At 26.5% G+C, this 7,339-nt stretch overlaps 1 protein-coding gene across 1 annotated transcript in view; it reads right to left on the reverse strand.

Moving 5' to 3' along the window:
- Positions 1–7,062, reverse strand: part of igl (igloo) — a 209,315-nt gene extending 202,253 nt beyond the window's left edge. Inside the window, exon 1 of the mRNA XM_065513757.1 lies at positions 7,027–7,062. The gene's annotated coding sequence lies outside the window, so the exon portion shown is untranslated. The remainder of the gene's footprint in view (positions 1–7,026) is intronic.
- Between the last annotated feature and the right edge of the window lie 277 nt (positions 7,063–7,339).

A 7,339-nucleotide genomic window follows, 5' to 3' on the forward strand; every position in this document is an offset into this window, starting at 1 on the left:
GTTGGTCTTTAAATAATCTTAGTTTAGCTTTAATTGTTGGTCATATTTTAGCTTTAAACGTTGGTCATTATAACGTCTAAGTTTAACTTTAATTATTGTCTTAGTTTAGCTTTAATCGTTGATCTTTATAAAGTCTTAGTTTAACTTTTATTATTGTCTTAGTTTAGCTTTAATCATTGGTTTTTATTAAATCTTAGTTTAACTTTTATTATTGTCTTAGTTTAGCTTTAATTGTTGGTCTTTATAAAGTCTTAGTTTAACTTTAATTATTGTCTTAGTTTAGCTTTAATCATTGGTTTTTATTAAATCTTAGTTTAATTTTAATTATTGTCTTAGTTTAGCATTAATCGTTGGTCTTAGTTTAGCTTTAATCGTTGGTATTTATATAGCCTTAGTTTAGCTTTAATCGTTGGTCTTTATAAAGTCTTAGTTTAACTTTAATTATTGTCTTAGTTTAGCTTTAATTGTTGATCTTTATAAAGTCTAAGTTTAACTTTAATTATTGTCTTAGTTTAGCATTAATCATTGGTTTTTATTAAGTCTTAGTTTGGCTTTAATCGTTGATCTTTATATAGCCTTAGTTTAGCTTTAATCGTTGGTCTTTATAAAGTCTAAGTTTAACTTTAATTATTGTCTTAGTTTAGCTTTAATCATTGGTTTTTATTAAGTCTCAGTTTAATTTTAATTATTGTCTTAGTTTAGCATTAATCGTTGTTCTTAGTTTAGCTTTAATCGTTGATCTTTATATAGCCTTAGTTTAGCTTTCATCGTTGGTCTTTATAAAGTCTTAGTTTAACTTTAATTATTGTCTTAGTTTAGCTTTAATTGTTGGTCTTTATAAAGTCTTAGTTTAACTTTAATTCTTGTCTTAGTTTAGCTTTAATTGTTGATCTTTATAAAGTCTAAGTTTAACTTTAATTATTGTCTTAGTTTAGCATTAATCATTGGTTTTTATTAGGTCTTAGTTTAGCTTTAATCGTTGATCTTTATATAGCCTTAGTTTAGCTTTAATCGTTGGTCTTTATAAAGTCTAAGTTTAACTTTAATTATTGTCTTAGTTTAGCATTAATCATTGGTTTTTATTAAGTCTTAGTTTAGCTTTAATCGTTGATCTTTATATAGCCTTAGTTTAGCTTTATTCGTTGGTCTTTATACAGTCTAAGTTTAACTTTAATTATTGTCTTAGTTTAGCTTTAATCGTTGGTCTTAGTTTAGATTTAATCGTGGTCTTTATACAGTCTCATTTTAGCATTAATCGTAGGTCTTTATATAGTCTTAGTTTAGCTTTAATCATTGTCCTTTCTATAGCCTTCCATTACCTTTAAACGTAGCTCTTTATACAGTCTAAATTTGAATTTAATCAAAGTCTTATTTAAGTTTCAATCGATGTCTTATGTTAGCTTTCATCGTCATAGTCATAGTCTTAATTATTCTTTTAGAGAATATACCAAAATGGCCACACTGTTGCATAGGTTTTGCCTGGTCTAAACCATAAATACTATGACATGCATATAGTGGATGATAAACAAATAATGTGTCGCAACATGCATACAAGATGTACTATTTATGGAAGTATATCTGTTGGTGTACACACTCGTACTTGATAACATATGTACAATTGCATGAAGGATATACAAAAAGTGATGAAATTTTGAAATTGTTTAGATCGCCTTCAAACAGGGATCATTTGTTATATTAAGAAAAATCTATGATTTTACACAAAATTCTGTATTACTTCATATATATATGGGTTTTAGATAAAGAAGGCTTAATCTTTAGTTAATAATAAGATTAGTTTAAACTATGTCACAAATGATTTTCGAAAATCACATTTAGTAATCAAAATTTCAAGTTTAATTTAACAAAAATATCTAGTTTTTAAATCTATGTTTCCATTTTTTTATTTTAAACTGAATTTTGTATGAAAAACTAAAATTAACTATAATTCACTATTTTCATTTAAAAATTATAAAATATTCTTTCTTAAATACATAATTTCTTAAAATACTCTATTATGTTTATGATAAACATGTTTTTGCTTAACATTTTATTGCTAAAACATGTTATTATTGTATGTCTTTGCTTTGAAAACAAAACCAAAAGAAGAAGAATAAAGAAACATATGCAATTGTTTTTTAGTTCAAACGTGCGCCTAAATGTATGTTATTAACAATCGTTACATCATGCAAATTGATGGTAGAGAATGACAATGACAACACCACCACAAACAAGCAAATACACACGATACGAATATGAGAGTAAGAGAATAGAGTAAAGAAACTTAGCAAACAAAAATAGACAACAAAATCCAACATGTTTCAATGTATGTACGAAAATATATAGATACAAAAACACATGAATTAAAAACACATACTGATAAAGTATCATACATATAGATGCATGTAATACATATGTATGTATATCCAGTATAAATATTCATTTGAGTGTAAAGGTATGCATGTGTGTAAGGATGTTAAGGTCTCTTTTGGTTTTTTTTCCTGATTTTATACCGATTTTCTACATTTTTTTTGTTCTCATTTGATGGCAGGAAATGTCTGAAAGCTGTCATTCGTGTAACCTTATAGTAAACACACACTCTGTTATACATGCATGTATGTATAGAAATATATGTATATATACACACACTTGCCCACATTTAAACAATTTTAAATTTTTAGACATCTCTACATTTGTCTGTAGCAAATGTACAACATTACACACATAAACCTTTCTAATCTACAAACAAAAAGTTTCTCCCCAAATAAAAATAAAAAGCTGATATGGATACAATGGGTTAAAAAATAATAAATTTATAATTTAAGCAAGAATCATTAAAATCCATGTCTATCAAGAATGAAATAAAATAAAATTTGATATATTTTGTTTAGCAACTGAGTACTGGTTCCAAACGAAAACAACAACCAACAAATTTTTACGAAAACCCACCGTATTTTAAATATTTTTGTATAATTTTTAAATGAACTTTTTTTAAACTCAATCACTAGAAAAAACAATCAATTTATTTTTATTATTTTACAAAAAATTTCACAATTTCCTTTATTTCAACCCACTGTGTTCCATGTTTTAATCTTTATGTTCGTTTTTTTACACTCTCAGTCAAATCGTTTTAGAAAAAAAAGCATTCAAATAAAACAGAATGTGTAATATTTTGTTGGCATGGGCAAATAAATTGAATTACTTTTAAATTTAAGCCTGAAAATAGGCAAGAAAAAAATTTTAAAATCAAGCTACAAAGAAGGTTACAACAAATTTGTTTGTTAGATATGAATATGAATATTCATAGAAATTAAATGGATTTTATGTTAAAGTTAAACCTCAAGAAATAAGTTTTTACTTAAAGAAAAATCATTTCTAATCCTCTATAATCGTAGGTTTTTATATAGCCAGAGTTTAACTTTAATAATAGGTCTTTATATAGTCAGAGTTTAACTTTAAACGTAGGTCTTAATATAGTCAGAGTTTAACTTTAAACGTAGGTCTTAATATAGTCAGAGTTTTACTTTAAATGTAGGTCTTTATATAGTCAGAGTTTAACTTTAAATGTAGTTCTTTATATTGTCATATTTTAACTTTAATCGTAGGTCTTTATATAGTCCGAGTTTAACTTTAAACGTAGGTCTTAATATAGTCAGAGTTTTACTTTAAATGTAGGTCTTTATATAGTCGGAGTTTAACTTTAATCGTAGGTCTTAATATAGTCAGAGTTTAACTTTAATAATATATCTTAATATAGAATTTATATAGTCAGAGTTTAACTTTAATCATAGGTGTTTAATAGTCATAGTTTAACTTTAATAATAGGTCTTAATATAGTCATAGTTTAACTTTAATAATAGGTCTTAATATAGTCAGAGTTTAACTTTAAACGTAGGTCTTCATATAGTCAGAGTTTAACTTTAATCGTAGGTCTTAATATAGTCAGAGTTTTACTTTAAATGTAGGTCTTTATATAGTCGGAGTTTAACTTTAATCGAAGGTCTTAATATAGTCAGAGTTTAACTTTAATAATATATCTTAATATAGAATTTATATAGTCAGAGTTTAACTTTAATCGTAGGTGTTTAATAGTCATAGTTTAACTTTAATAATAGGTCTTAATATAGTCATAGTTTAACTTTAATAATAGGTCTTAATATAGTCATAGTTTAACTTTAATAATAGGTCTTAATATAGTCTGAGTTTAACTTTAAACGTAGGTCTTCATATAGTCAGATTTTAACTTTAATCGTAGGTTAATATAGTCAGAGTTTTACTTTAAATGTAGGTCTTTATATAGTCAGAGTTTAACTTTAATCGTAGGTCTTAATATAGTCAGAGTTTAACATTAATAATAGGTCTTAATATAGTCTGAGTTTAACTTTAAACGTAGGTCTTCATATAGTCAGAGTTTAACATTAATCGTAGGTCTAAATATAGTCAGAGTTTAACTTTAATCGTTGATCTTTATATTTTTCATAGTTTAACTTTAATCGTAGGTCTTAATATAGTCAGAGTTTTACTTTAAATGTAGGTCTTTATATAGTCGGAGTTTAACTTTAATCGTAGGTCTTAATATAGTCAGAGTTTAACTTTAATAATATATCTTAATATAGAATTTATATAGTCAGAGTTTAACTTTAATCGTAGGTGTTTAATAGTCATAGTTTAACTTTAATAATAGGTCTTAATATAGTCATAGTTTAACTTTAATAATAGGTCTTAATATAGTCATAGTTTAACTTTAATAATAGGTCTTAATATAGTCTGAGTTTAACTTTAAACGTAGGTCTTCATATAGTCAGATTTTAACTTTAATCGTAGGTCTTAATATAGTCAGAGTTTAACTTTAATAATAGATCTTAATACAGTATTTATATAGTCAGAGTTTAACTTTAGTCGTAGGTCTTAATATAGTCAGAGTTTAACATTAATAATAGGTCTTAATATAGTCTGAGTTTAACTTTAAACGTAGGTCTTCATATAGTCAGAGTTTAACATTAATCGTAGGTCTAAATATAGTCAGAGTTTAACTTTAATCGTTGATCTTTATATTTTTCATAGTTTAACTTTAATCGTAGGTCTTTATATAGTCAGAGTTCGACTTCAATCGCAGGTCTTAGTTTAGCTGTAATCCTAGCTCTTAATATAGTCAGAGATTATCTTTATATAGTCAGTGTTTAACTTTAATCGGAGGTCTTTATATAGGCAGAGTTTAACGTTAATCGTAGGTCTAAATATAGTCAGAGTTTAACTTTAGTCGTAGGTCTAAATATAGTCAGAGTTTAACTTTAATCGTTGATCTTTATATTTTCATAGTTTAACTTTAATCATAGGTCTTTATATAGTCAGAGTTTAACTTTAATCGTAGGTCTTTATATAGTCAGATTTTAACATTAATCGTAGGTCTAAATATAGTCAGAGTTTAACTTTAATCGTTGATCTTTATATTTTCATAGTTTAACTTTAATCGTAGGTCTTTGTATAGTCAGAGTTTAACTTTAATCGTAGGCCTTTACATAGTCAGAGTTTAACTTTAATCGTTGATCTTTATATTTTCATAGTTTAACTTTAATCGTAGGTCTTTATATAGTCAGAGTTTAACTTTAATCCTAGGTCTTTATATAGTCAGAGTTCGACTTCAATCGCAGGTGTTAGTTTAGTTGTAATCCTAGGTCTTAATATAGTCAGAGATTATCTTTATATAGTCAGTGTTTAACTTTAATCGTAGGTCTTTATATAGGCAGAGTTTAACTTTAATCCTAGGTCTTTATATAGTCAGAGTTCGACTTCAATCGCAGGTCGTAGTTTAGCTGTAATCCTAGGTGAGAGTCTTTATATAGTCAGAGATTATATTTAATCGTAGGTCTTTATGTAGTCAAAGTTTAACATTAATCGCAGGTCTTTATATAGTCCGAGTTTAACTGTAATTTTAGGTCTTTATATGGTCTTATTTTAGCATTAAATGTAGGACTACATACAGCCTTAGTTTAGCTATAATTGAAGGTCTTATTAAAGTCTTAGTTTGCCATTAGTTGAAAGTCTTTATGTAGTTTAGTTTAGCTTTAATTGAAGGCATTTTTAAAGTCTTAGTTTAGCTTTAATTTAAGGGCTTTATATAATCTTAGTTTAGCTTTAATCGGTGTTCTGGTAAAGTCTTAGTATAGCTTAAACCTCTGCACTTTCATAGTCAGTTTATAGTCTTAGTTTAGTTTCATTATTACATTATTACCCTTTCCCCCATTTATTAATATATGTAAATAATTATTTCCACAAATTTTCATTTTATTTTTATCTTCCATTCTCCCCAACAAAAAAAAACCCATTAAAGTTACGTTTAAAGTTAAACCTTAAAAAACAGATAGGCAACATCTTATTTAACATAAATTTAGCCCAAAATTATACTACACACAATATAAAAATTATTTGTGTGTTTTTAACAAAATATTATTCAAATTGACTGTCCCTGTGTATCATCAACTTTTTTTTTTAAACACAATTATTGCATTTTAGCACGTTATTTAAGCCGGCATACAGAGAGAGATATAATGGTGTGAATATATCAGACTAAAAACTGTGTGGTGGATGGTTTAATACACATAAAGACATCATAACCCGACGCCAGTTCTGGCCACCAAAAAACAGTCACACAATTAAGGGAGTGTTTTAAGCAATTTCTGAGTGTGTGTAGTTTTTTCGGTTACATTAAACAATTTATTTAGTTTTTTACCCGTACTTAAAGTTTAAATAGTTTTTTTTACCCAAGGTGTGTATAACAGTTAAACCATTATTACAACCTTTAAACAAATACCTACAAAAAAAAAATAATGAACGGCCACAAACCAAAAAATAGGTATGGAAATACATGCCTTTGCCCATTTCGGTAATTGCGGTATTTGTGGTATTTTTTTTCTATTTTATTTCAACAATGCATGCATGTTATTTATAAATTATTTGCACAAAAAATATACATATACGGAATATGGAAAAAAAATAGCTCCATAAAATAATAATAATAAATGTACATACCTCGATAAACAAACAGCAAATGTTGGAAAGGATGAAAAGTAAGATAGCGATATAAAGACTTCCACGAATTACCAGTACCCTGCATAAAAAGAAATAGAAGAAATAAAAAAAGCCTCAAGGTATGCTGTACAAAATAAAGCTATTAAAGGGCTAATGTTAAAGATAAATTAGTACTATAAATAGATGTAAGATTAAAGCTAAACTAAACCTTTATAAACCCTACGATTAAAGCTAAACTAAACCTTTATAAAGACCTACAACTTAAGCTAAACCTTTACAAAGACCTACGATTTAAGCTAAACTCTGACTATAT

This window comes from Calliphora vicina, chromosome 5 (genome assembly GCF_958450345.1).
Source record: "Calliphora vicina chromosome 5, idCalVici1.1, whole genome shotgun sequence".
In the NCBI taxonomy this organism is placed as follows: domain Eukaryota; kingdom Metazoa; phylum Arthropoda; class Insecta; order Diptera; family Calliphoridae; genus Calliphora; species Calliphora vicina.